We start from the raw sequence: 11,566 nt of genomic DNA, 5'->3' as shown, positions 1-11,566 counted from the left end.
CTCCAGGCTGCAGAGCTGATGCCTGGGAAGCCCGGCGGTGGCAGCGGCGTCCTGACGGCGACCCCTGTGCAGAGATGCCTTTTGCGCCTCCATTCAGAACCCATACTGGCAGACGTTTCTGAAACTATTCACGCATGTCATGTGTAATGCTGCTTGTGACCTGCCAACTTGACTTCATTAGTGGATTTGAAAACCCCAGGCCAGGTGGCTTTGTTGACAGGAAGCACCAGGGAGCTTCATGCCAGATGGGTCGGCAGCCGCCGTGCGTGCGGCGGGGGCACCAGTCCCCACTGGTGTCGCTCTGGCCCACCTCCTGGACGTGGGAATTCCCAATGTGCCCAGGGAACCAATGTCGCGTTCGCTCTCACCTTTTAGGGTTTTGTGGGGGTAGTTTTGTCTTCCCACGTGTTCCTGGGTGGGTTATTTAACCCTGGGTAGGGCTGTGGTCGTGATCCATCGCTGAGGGTAGGGAAAGCGGCCCCCCCAGCCGGCAGTACTGGGGCTGCCAGACTCCTCGTTCCCAGCAGGTCAGCACTGACCACACTCGCGGCTCTTGGTGCTCCACGACGGATGCTAACTCGCTTAGTCCTCAGAGCAGCTGTGGACAGCAAAGGACTTTCACAAGCAAGGACTTGGACACAGAGAGGCTCCCTCATCCAAGGCCACGCTTGGTTGGGGTGGAGCAGGGGTTCGAGTGGAACCCATGCTGTTAACCACCTAGTGCTTTCCACCCCTTCCCCTTCATCCAGGCGGCCTCCTCCGCCTCCCTCAGACTCTGGCCTCCTCTCCCGGGGCCCCAGGGTGGGAGGCGGGGCCGGACGTCCAGGCCAGGCAGCAGGTGGTCTGCGGGGCTGGGCAGGGCAGCCCTCCCAGAAAGGTTGCGGAGGAGGAACCGCTCTTCCAGACACAGGCCACCTTCGCGGGACTCCCGGTGTCCTGCTCCCCCTCCTTTGGATGTGGGCTCCTGGAGAGGCCATGCGCACCATCTCGGAGCACCCTCAGGTGTGATGCCTGCATGCCGGGCAGCCGCCCCTGAAAACCCACCATCATCCTATGCAGACAAAGTGAGCGGAAACACCAAAGGAAAAGTACCACGGCCGTAAATGCTCCAGAGTTCTGTTAACCTTGAGTGGAAGATTTGAAGATGATTTCATAGAGCGCACCCAGCCGCCCCGGCTCCCAGGCCAGGTGGGCCCTGACAGAAACACTTGTGACTGACCGGCACAGCCTGTGCTGGTTGCAAGTCCCCGTGGATGGAAGGTCTCCGCTGCCTGCGGTGGCCTCATGGGGACCCGCTGTGTTTGTGGGCCCTGCAGCAGCGTGGCCTTGGCACTCCTGCCTCTCCCCAGGCCCACAGCCCTTCACTTCTTCCCGCCGTGTTCCCCCTGCTCCCCTTGCTCCCGGCTCCACCTTCCCTCCACTCCGCCAGGCCCTCAGCCTTTGCCCTCCGCCCTCACTCACCAGGGTCATTCTGATGGGATCTCGTTTGGAGCGTGAGTTGAGTGGGGTCCCAGGCCAGGCCCCCCTGGATCCTTCAGTTCCGTGTCTCATACCTTCCTCCTCCAAAAACATCCATCTATTTTTCACATACAGTCATTTTGCTTTATTCTTACAACTTTCCAGTGGTTTTATCAAAACCATATTTAATTTTGCTAAGGGAACTTACCCAGCAATTTGTGTTTTTAAAAGGCCATTGTTTCCCCTTTAGTTTCTGTGGGCAATGTTATGAGTATTTACATTTCAAAGACATGAGAGAATGTAATTCTCAGAGACACAGAATGTAAATTTTTCTTAAAGTTATATTTATAACATCTATAAATGTAATCAAAGATTTAACATAATTTACTTGACAATGCTTCTCCTGTAATTTAACATACCAAATAAGCCTAATTAGTTTAAGTCCCCTTTTTATAAAGAGAAATTTTCTTTGAGATGTTTCAGGGGCTATTCTGAAAATCTCCAAAGATCTTAAAAATCCCAAAGGTCAAGAAAAAGACTTTTATAATTTTTGAATCTTGGGATGCCTGTCAAACATATCAAAAGTTTTAAAACATTTGGTCCAATAAAATCATAGGTCATTGTGGAACAAAAGTTAACCATGTTATCATGGTGACAAAGAATTTGCAAGCAGGTACAGAAAGTCAAATAGTTGTAAGAAAAACTTCCTCTTCACTATTAAGACTCAGTTTACTTAAGCAATTAAAGACCCAACAACAGACCTGATCAGTGTGGCTCAGTCGGTTGGGCCGGTTTGATTCCCGGTCACGGCACAAGCCTGGGTTGCAGATTCAGTCCCAATTCTCGCCCTCTCTTTCTCCCTCCCTCCCCTCTTTCTAAAAATAAATAAAAACATCTTTAAAAAAGTAAATTAAGACCTGATGAAAAAGAGCATGGGAAATGATTTAAACAAAACAAAATCTTTTTTTTCCCTTTATAATCTCTTATTAAGAGCATGCCAACAGTATAGACAATTCTTTCTGTAAACAGAGAAATCGTATTAAGTTGTAGCTTTACATAAGCACAGCATCGTTATTAAAGCTTAATTTTTAAAAAGCCATTATAATAATTTAATTTTAGCCATTATAACTCTAAGGCAAAATTCTCTCTGCATTCTGAAATAACCAAGATGAAATCATTTTCAGTTTTGCAGCTGAAAGGTATCTCCATATCTTGTCCCATCTTTTATTGAAAACACGTATCAATTCCTTTCACATTATTTAGAATTTTTAACCCTAACAGAGATAAACTTTTATTTTTATAAATCCAGATAAAGTAAAAAATATTAAATGTTGCTAACTTTAAAGACATGTCTGTTTTAATTAAACCAACAAAGTTAAATTAACTTTAATATTAAATAATTTCTCAGACTATGTGATCCTGAAAAACATTTGGAAAATTTATGTAAACAATTTCTTTAAACCAATTAAACAGAGCTTTTTATATAAGTGTCTAATAATTTCCTCTAGAGGTGGATATACATAGACAAATATAGACAGACACAGCCAAATAACTTCATTAAAAATTTTTTTTTTAGCCACGAGGCAGGTGCAATAAGGTAAAACATTAATTTATAGTAGCTGGAATAAGTGTATTCTTTCAGATGGCTAAGTCTTTAAGATTTGTGTTTGTCCTTGATAAACACTTTTTAAGGGGACTAGCGGGTAGCAGCTGCTTAGGCAAGGGAGGCTTTTCAGCTGCTTGTGCTCTTAAAACTTTCTTTTTCCATTTTATTTCTTTGGTTCGTTTGGTCTCAGGCAGCTGTGGGCTGTGTTTACACTCCTGGTTATTGGTAAGACCTTAAAGGTTACTGAGAGACTTCAAAAAAATTCTATTAGTCTATGGCCATACCACCCTGAACGTGCCCGATCTCGTCTGAAAAAATTCTATTAGACTTCTCATTTTAACAAATTTACTTCATAGAGTCTTTAAAGTTTTTTGAAATATCTTGTCAGGTTTCAGGCAGGACAAACAGTAAGCAGTTTTAAAATACCCACTCAGATGTGAAATTATTTTGTCTTTTAGAAACTTCTGCTTATTAACCAAAGAATGTATTCCACTGTCCAGGAGAAGTTTGAGTTCCTCTCCTTGTAAAATCTCTTTTTTATGGCAAGCAACGGAGACAAGAAAAGGAAACAAAGGAGCACAATTAAATGAGTGCTTACCCATCGGGAAAATGGCGTCCCTTCACTCCTGAGGCATCGCATGGCACGCGAGCACCTGGAGCAATCGCCTCCCCGCTCCCCAGGGAAAACCCCTCCTGAGAAAAGGAAGGAGAGCCCGGAACTAAGAGGACTTCGCCACCAGGGAGACAGAAGTGTACGCCCTGTAGGTATATAGCCGCTTCCAGGGGACGCTGGGCCATGGAGCTGAGGCCACTTGAGATGCCTTTGCAGTCGCCAGATGTGCTAACCTAAAAATAAAGGCCTTTCAAAGTTAGAGCAATAAGCATTTATTTATTTATTTAAAATATTTTATTTATTTTTAGAGAGGGAGAAAAAGAGGAAGAGAAACATCAATGTGTTGTTGCCTCTCGCGCGCCCCCTACTGTATCAACAGGGGACCTGGCCTGCAACCCAGGCATGTGCCCTGACTGGGAATCAAACTGGTGACCCTGTTTCGCAGGCTCAATACACTGAGCCACACCAGCCAGGGCAATAAGCATTTATTGAGATCATATTGAGGCAGGATAGTAAGAAGCTAGGAAAATTCATTGGAAGTGGGGTAAGGAGACTAAGATAGCAGAGGTCACTAAGGTAGAAAGCCTTGGGTGCCTAGCAATGGGCAAAACTAGTGCCAACCCCACCCCCAGGTTGGCCTTCCCTCCCCTGGCATATCGCTGGTCACGCGGTTCAAACCCCCAGCCCTAGCACGTCGTCATTGGAGGCCAGGAGCCTGGAAAAGCACTCCTGGAACGCTGATGAATATTCTCTCGAGACCCTCCCCTGAGGTCTTCCCTAAACTCCCAGCCTTTAAAACCCTCAAGACAGGCCCAGCACGGGGAGCGGGGCCAGCGGGTAGACACTCTCCCAGGAGCATGCCGGCACCTTTCTCTTCCCCCTCTTCTTCCACCACTGGCGTGCATATTCTAAACTCTAAGGGACCCCATGAGACTTACAACTAGGGGAACAGTGGGAAGCGACAGGTCGTCCAGGGCTATCCCCCTGAACCTGTCTCCAGGGCCCCTTTCCCTCTGACTTCCAGGTGGGCTAACAGGAGCCCCGCCTTGGCTTGCTTCTTTCCTATAACGTTTCTAGAGAGCCAGGCAGCCCCGCTGAGGCTCTCTCCTGTCGCTTCTGTCCTAGGCCCTTCTTTGTTTCACTGTCCCCAGCTTTAATAAACGTGCCATCAAAGTTATCTGGGCTTGTGTTATTAAATCTTTCCTGCATGAAGTCAAGAACCCACAAACGACAGGCTGGCCTGAGGCAGACATGCTTGGGGCCCGGTCCCCACTGCAGTAACAAAATGAAGAGCTATTTGGGAATCACAGATCAGGAAGAAACCCAAATAATATTCACATTTGGAACACAAAGGCAATGGGCATTTATGAGACAGGGAAGGGAAACAATTACATCAACAGAAGGAAGGCATTTCTATTGGTGCAGATAACAATGACGTTAATTCTAAACAATGTTTTTAGTTTTCAGTCCCATCATCAGTATCATAACTGCCTTCTGGTTAGCTTTGCAAACAGTTTTTGGGGGCACAATGTTGCTTTAGGCACAGTGCAAAGGTGGTTTTGTCCTGTTTGAACATTTCAAAGGCTTGAGACCTAAGTCACGCATGGCAGCTCCCATTCAATCTTAAAGTGACTCCATTTATATTTTTTGTAATGAAAGATATTTACATTTTTTCTTTTTGCAAAAGCAATGCATGTTCATTTTAGAAAATCAAAGAGCAACTTCCAGCCAAGATGGAGGCGTAGGTAGATACACTTTGCCTCCCCACACAACCAAAAGAAGGACAAGAGCAAATTTAAAAACAAAAGAATGAACAGAACTGCCAGAAAACCAAACTGTATGGAAGTACGACAACCAAGGAGCTAAAGAAGAAACATTCATCCAGAGCAGCGGAGATGGGCAGCTGGGACAGATGGGATGTGATGCAAGGTGGTGGCTGGAGGACCAGGTGGTCCCACATTTGTGGATATACCAGGAGGAACAACAGGGGAGTAAGACAGACTGTGCAACCCAAGGTTCCAGTGCGGGAAAAGAAAGCCTCAAAATCTCTGGCTGTAAAACCTGTGGGGGTTGCGTTGGTGGGAGAAACTCTCAGCCTCACAGGAAAGTCTGTTGGAGAGACCCACAGGGTCCTAGAATGTACACACCCACCGTGGAATCCGCACCAGAAGGGCCCCATTTGCTTGTGGGTAGCAGGGGAAGTGACTGAAAGCTGGCCGAGAGCCAGGCAAGTGGCACTGTTCCCTCTCAGGCCCCTCCCCCCCCCACAGCATCACAACTCAGCAACCTGGGTTGCCCTGCCCTGGCGAAAACCTAAGGCCCTGTCCCTTACAACATAACAGGTGCACTGAGACAAAGAAATATGGCCCAAATGAAAGAACAGATCAAAACTCCAAAAAAAGAACTAAGTGACAAAGAGATAGCCAACCTATCAGATGCAGAGTTCAAAACACTGGTACTCTGGATGCTCACAGAAATGGTTGAGTATGGTCACAAAATGCAAGAAAAAGTGAAGGCTATGCAAAGTGAAAGAAATAAAAACATACAAGAAACCAACAGTGAAGAGAAGGAAACTGGAACTCATATCAACAATTTGGAGCAAAAGGAAGACATAAACATTCCACTAGGGCAGAATGAAAAAACAAGAATTCAAAAAAATGAGGAGAGGCTTAGGAACCTCTGGGACAACATTTAACGTTCCAACATCTGAATCATAAGGGTGCCAGAAGGAGAAGAGGAGGAGCAAAAAATGAAAGCTTATTTGAAAAAAATAATATAGAACTTTCCCAATGTGGCAAAGGAAGTAGACTTCCAGAAAGTCCAGGAAGCTCAGAGTCCCAAAGAAATTGGATGCAAGGAAGCACACAACAAGGCACATCATAATTATATTACCCAAGGTTAAAGATAAGGGAGACTCTTAAAAGCAGCAAGGGAGAAGGAGACAGTTGCCTACCAAGGAGTTCCCATAAGACTATCAGCTGATTTCTCAAAAGAAACCTCGCAGGCAAGAAGGGGCTGGCAAGAAGTTTTCCAAATCATGAAAGTCAAAGACCTACATGCAAGATTATCCAGCCAAGCTATCATTTAGAATAAAAGGGCAGATCTAGTGCTTCCCAGAGAAGGTAAAGTTGAAGGAGTTCATCATCACCAAACCCTTTTTAAATGAAATGTTAAAGGGGCTTATCTAAGAAAAAGAAGATAAAACTATGAATAGTAAAATGACAACAAACTCACAACTATCAACAACTATCAACAACCGAACCTAAATACAAAAACAAAAACAAAAACAAACTAAGCAAACAACTAGGACAGGAACAGAATCACGGAAATGGAGATCCCATGAAGGGTTATCAGCAGAGATGGGGAGGGGGAAGAATGGGGGAAAAGGTACAGGGAATAAGAAGCATAATTGGTAGGTACAAAATAGACAGGGGAGGTTAAGGATAGTATAGGAGATGCAGAAGCTAAAGAACTTATATGTATGAGTCATGGACATGAACTGGGTCGGGGGTGGGGAATGCAGGTGGGAGGGGGTAGCAGGGCAGAGGAAATAAAAGGGAGAAAGAAGACGGGACAACTGTAATAGCATAATCAATAAAATACACTTTAAAAAATAAAAAAAGAAAATCAGAAAGCAGATGACATTACACTCCCATACTCCCCCTCATCTCTGTTTCTACCTACCAGACTTCTTTCTTACATATATTTAAAAAATAGGTAAAACATTTATTTACAGTAAAACCTGCAAAGTTACAAAGTTTATTTAGCTTTATATGTTAAACATTTATATGTGCCCTATGGTATATTGTTTTATAACCATGTCAAATATTCACCTTTACCATAATTTTAATCATTTACTTTCTATCTTTTCAAAAAAAAATTTATTTATTTATTTTTAGAGAGAGGAGAAGTAGAGAGGAAGAGAAACATGGATGTGAGAGAGAAACATCAGTCGATTGCCTCTTGCACACCCCCAACTGGGGACAGACCCCGCATCCCAGGCACGTGCCCAGACCGTGAATTGAACCAGGCACCTCTCACCTTGCAGGGTGACACCCAACTAATTGAGCTACACTGGTCAGGGCTACCTTTTATCTTAAATATCTTTAATAACACAAAAGATTTCAGGCTTCCTGACAGGATTTCCATAGATGTCAGTGGGTTGCTTCCAGCGGGACCCTGAAAAATCCATCTGTCCTCCACCCACCACCCACCTAACCTGGGCTAGTCACAGAGTTCACACCTGGAGCAGCGGCAGGACTCCTGCCAGGGAGGGACACACCCCTGTCCTGAGTCATAGAGACCAGGACTGATGGCTGAGGCCCTACTGTGTGGTGGACCTGAGCTGAACCTGCAGCCATTTGTCCTGCCAGAGAGGCTCTTCCTGTGAGGCGGGGATAATACCTCCCCCTGGAGTGGTTGTGAAGATGAACTAATAGGTGTGAAAACAACAGTCCACGTCTAAAGAAGACTGTCTCAGCGCTCTCCTTTCCCTAGTTTCACTTTTGAACCCACCTTCTGCTCCCCTCTGTCTAGATGCTGAAAGAAAGGGGCCTGGCAAGTCCAAAGGCTATTACCCTTCCCCCTCTGCCTCCTTTGGCTCGATTGAAATTTGGGTCTTATAGTGTGTCAGGTTAGAGTCAGCTGCATACAGAGTAAACCCCAAGTCACACTACCTACGCAGGAGAGCCAAGTGGGGTGCCGCTGGTGCGGTGGTTCCCAAGGTCATCAAGGCCCAGGGGCCTCGTTTCTCTCTGCCTCACCCTCCTCAGCATGAAGCTCCCATCGTGGCTGAGGGAGCTCCAGCCACCGCGCCTACAGTTAGGGCGGGAAGAAAGGGCAGCGGTGAATGCTGGGCTGCCGCACCTCCTTTTTGGAAGCCCACAAGCAGCCTCACTCCAGTTCTCTGGTCACAGGGGGGTCCAACAGATTCATTGACTTGCAGAAAGGCTGGAAAAAGTAAGTGTTCAGTGGAGTCAAATTACAATTCCACAGAACTAGGCTTTCCTAGGGTCACACATCACAACCGAAATCCTTAAAGGCTGCAAAGCCCAGAAATGCTGATTGACAAGGAAGCAGATTAGTTTTTCTTCTTAAATATGTTCGGGAGTATATACCTTATTACACCTTTCCTACACCTCTCCCTGCTGGTTTCATTGCTGTGGGACACCCTCTGGGACAAGCCAAAGGGGCTGGCACCCTCTGATCGATTTCCATTCTGTTATTACTCCTATTGCTCTTTCTGTCAAAGGAAAAGGGAAGGGATTTACTTTCGTGACCATTGCCTAAGCCTCTTCCCAAGGTTCTGTGTGTTCATTCCCAGGAGACTCATTTGTTGACCCCAAGAATGAATGCACCTGTTGAGAAGGGCTCCTTATGGCTAAGTGGGCTCAAATTTAAAAACAGAGCCTGGCAGCCACTTCTACGCAGGAGCCTGTCTCATAAGACAGGCTTCACGTAGAAGCCTGCACTGAACTGTCCCCTGTACTGTGTTCCTACCCCGAGCCGACCCTTATATAGGAGCTCTTGGAATCCTATGTCAACCAATAGGGCTGACGCTTTCCCCATCCAATTGGCGCTGCACAGCCATATTCATTAGCATATTCACAGACCAATCAGAGTGGCTCCACTTTAACCAACCAGGGCAGTGCTTTTTGAACCAATCAAACTGTGACGATTTTAGAGTCCTCATTTGCATGAAGATGGACCAATCAGGGGCCAGGGGTGGGACCGTCGCTTCTACATCAGCTCCCCGCTGGCTCGCAGAGTGCGGAGTCCTTTTCCCCAAAGATGGGGGTTTGTGTTTCCCTAGTTCGCTCCTCCTCTGCAGCTGTGCTTGTCACAACCCATCTGTTTGCACTAGATAAAGTTTCCTCTTTCGTCGCAGCGCATATCGGGGATTCCTCCTGGTGTTGAGTTTGTGCCAACGACCACACTGACACGCAGTACTCCTACGTTAAAAGCAGAGGACCTTTGTTTGATAAGATATGCGTCTGGCAGCTGGAAGAGAGCCAACACGACCCCACAGGACCCTGGCCTAAATAAGACGGTTTATTCCTCACTCACTCAAAAGTCCAAGTGGGTGGTGTTTGGGGGGTAATCCGTACCCGCCAGGGACCCTGGGAGAGGCCCAGTCTTTTGTTTAGTCATCCTACCATCTGCAACCCACGGCTCCTGGCTTACAGCTGGAGATGGTGCCGTGGCCCCAGCCAGGAAGGAGGCAAAGAGGAGGCGAGGGCAAGCCTCTTTCTGCTTAGAATGAAAGGAAGAACTTGCGAACACCGCCTTCCCTCAGCCTGCCCGGCCCCTCTGGGACCCGGTCTCACAGCCGGGGCTCAGGACAGGGACAGCCGCGTGTTCCGCGCCTGTTCCCCGCTAAGAAGCGTCCGCCTCCGCTGCGTCTGAGCGGTAGGGCAAAACTTGTCAAAGCCTCTCCTTTGAAGTAATGTTTGCCTTAGGGTCCCAAAGCGGGCGGGTGAATGGCAATCAGGCCTCACCGAAGTCCCCGGCGGCTTCCCTGAGCATAGCCGCAGGAGCAACGCGCAGAGGGGCGCCGCCGCGACCTCCGCCTCCGCGCGGGCAGGGGGCGGTCGGGCCCTGAGAGAGACCGGGCTCCGGCTCCCGCAGGCCCGCGGCTGTGCGGGGCGGCCGCGGGAGAGGTCTGACAGCGGGAGACTGCCCTGCGGGCCGTTACAGCCCCGTGACCGAGCCACCCTGCCTGTCCAGGCCGGGGGCGGGAGGGGGGGGGGGCCTCCGCCCGCAAGCGGGCGGAGCACCCCAGCGACGGCTGCCCTGCTGAGCTCCTCCGAAACGTCTGACCCATGAACAGTGAGAAAACGAAAATGCCTGTTTTGAGCTGCTAAGTTTTGGGGTAATTTCTTAAACAACAATGTGCGCTGTCATTGAAATATTCTGTAAATAGAAGGGAATATTTAAATATTTGAAAATAAGAATTTTTAGATTTAGTCACCGGTCCCCAGGGGTGAGAATATTTATCTACAGGCTCATGCAACTTGTTCCCTTACTAAGGTGGAAGCAGTCCTTGAACTAACGGATGTGAATACCTTGTTTTTACTCTCAAAACTTTTTTCAATGTTGTATTCAAAGTAAAACCCAAGTTTTTTTTTTCCCCCTTAGATTTTATTCATTTACTTTTAGAGGAGAAGGGAGGAAGAAAGAGAGGGAGAAAAACATCAATGTGTGGTTGCCTCTTGCATGTCCCCTCTTGGGGACCTGGCCCACAACCCAGGCAGGTGCCCTGACTGGGAATCGAACCAGTAACCTCTTGCTTCAAAGGCCAGCACTCAGTCCACTGAGCCACACCAGCTGGGGCTCCCCAAGTTTTTATTAAGAAAAATTTTAAGCCTATTAAGGAGTTGAAAGATTAGTACCAAGGGATTCTTATTCCTTCCATTGAGATGCTACAATAATGAATATTTTGCCATATGGCAAATATATGTATAATCTTCTATATCACTTGGCAGAAAATTGAAGAATAAATACTGTATTTTTAAGTAAGTTTTTCCTGATCATGTAACATATTTTAATTGTGTAATCTTGAAAAATGTAGGCAAAATAAAAAGTTCATCCAATACCCAGCTACCCAAACGAACTGTCCTGATTCATGCTTGGCCTGCGGAACGAGCCTCGCATCCGAATTTGATTTTCGTTGGGCAGGGCTGCCCCCTGCTGTCCCCTGGGTGAATTGTCAGGAAGTGGGATTTCCATTTATACAGCCTCTTGTGGGTTTTGGTTGAACTGATTCCTCAGACTCTACATATGGATGATTTTTTAAAAAAATCTGAATACATATATAATATTTGTATTAGGAGCATTTTAATCGTGAGGTCAGCACATGTTATTGTGAACATGGTAAAGCTGCTAGTTAC

The sequence above is a fragment of the Pteronotus mesoamericanus genome, unplaced genomic scaffold (genome assembly GCF_021234165.1).
Source record: "Pteronotus mesoamericanus isolate MK-2021 breed Mesoamerican mustached bat unplaced genomic scaffold, CSHL_Meso_final contig_171, whole genome shotgun sequence".
NCBI classification, from domain to species: Eukaryota; Metazoa; Chordata; class Mammalia; order Chiroptera; family Mormoopidae; genus Pteronotus; species Pteronotus mesoamericanus.
Note: the sequence above shows the minus strand (reverse complement) of the source record.